At 29.9% G+C, this 1,723-nt stretch overlaps 1 long non-coding RNA gene across 1 annotated transcript in view; it reads right to left on the bottom strand.

Moving 5' to 3' along the window:
* Positions 1-1,723, bottom strand: part of LOC128250546 (uncharacterized) — a 188,613-nt gene that overhangs the window by 85,237 nt on the left and 101,653 nt on the right. The gene's annotated exons all lie outside the window — the stretch shown is intronic.

The following is a 1,723-nucleotide window of genomic DNA, read 5'->3' on the forward strand; positions in this document are numbered from 1 at the left end:
ATATATATATATATATACCGATTGATACTTACATTTGTATACATATATGTACATATATAAATATATACATACATATGCACATGTGCGTGTGGGAATGAGGAGATCGCACGTTCGTGTATTCAGCCACGTGTACATATATGTATGAAGTGAAGGAAAAATGCTTTTCTAAAAACGAATATTTTTCACGTAAAATACATAAAAATGTTTATGCTTGTGTATAACTCTTCGAAACGCCGGTGTTTTAATGGTGGCAGTTGATGAAGGATATGTTCCCTATGTGGCCTGCGTGTTTTTTGTACCTTGTTTATCATTTTGTCTATGTTTTTTTTGCAACGTCATGTACCCAGATATGTATCTATATGTACATGTAGATGAAGGTATGTACATACATGTACATATATATGCACATACTCATATATTGATCCACGGATGGTTAATTCATCAATTGATTGATTAATTAATTGATTTATTTAATCATTAATGGTGAAATTCCGAAGTATAGAATTAACTGATATTTTAATTCTTTCAAACTGTCCTGCTCGCTTACAATCAAAGTTGCATGTTCTTTCATGGTAAGGGAATTTCACTGCCCTTTTTAGCATGTAAGATGACCACAAAAAGAAAACAAAACAAACTACGAAGACGGGTGTGTAAACAACAGACAGGTGTATTAGTTTAACGGGAAGTGAGAAAGTCTTTAACGTTTCGAACCTACGCTCTTCAACAGAAAGGAACACAGAAATAAGCAGAGAGAGAGATAAAATAAAATAAGATAGATAGATAGATAGATAGATAGATAGATAGATAGATAGATAGATAGATGGATAGATAGATAGATAGATACGCATGTCGTGTAAATAATGCTGATTGCGCGTGTGTGTGCGTGTGTGTGTGTGTGTGTACTTAAGCCTATAGCTTCAACTCTACGTTCAGATACAATATATATTATTGCTCAACAGTACAATGGCTTACGTCAACTCTTAACCAACATAACATAATCGCTATTTAACACATTTCCTCCATTTTCTCTCCGCCATATTTCGCTTTATTTCTCTCTGCTTTCTTTCATTATATCTATCCTTTTTTTTTTATTTATTTCTATTTCTCTTTCTTTTCATTTTCTTTTCTTTCTTTTTCCTTTGTTTCTTTCTTCATTCGTTTCCAACTGTTGTCTACACTTTCGGCATGCAAGCACTACCTACATAAGTATTTGTGTGTGTCTACTTACATGCATACATACATACATACATACGTACGTACGTACATTCATGCATGCATACATACATACATACACACGTACATACATACATACATACATACATACATTACATATATGCATGTATACGTTCACTTACGTATATATATATTAATCATATATGTATATATATATATATATATATATATATATATATATATATATATATATATATCCGCAAAGTTCGAAATATCGAAATAAATATTGATATGTATAGATATATATTCTGTATCTATCTATCTGTTTATCTATTTATCTATATCTTTCTCTCTATATACATATATATGCACACGCACACACACATATATTCACACACATATATTCACACACATGTATATGTGGTTTGTTAACATGACTATATGCATAAACATACGTATATATAAACATACATACATATATGCATATATACATATACAGGCATGCATATATATATATATATATATATATATATATATATATATATATATA

Source organism: Octopus bimaculoides, chromosome 22 (genome assembly GCF_001194135.2).
Source record: "Octopus bimaculoides isolate UCB-OBI-ISO-001 chromosome 22, ASM119413v2, whole genome shotgun sequence".
Lineage (NCBI taxonomy): Eukaryota > Metazoa > Mollusca > Cephalopoda > Octopoda > Octopodidae > Octopus > Octopus bimaculoides.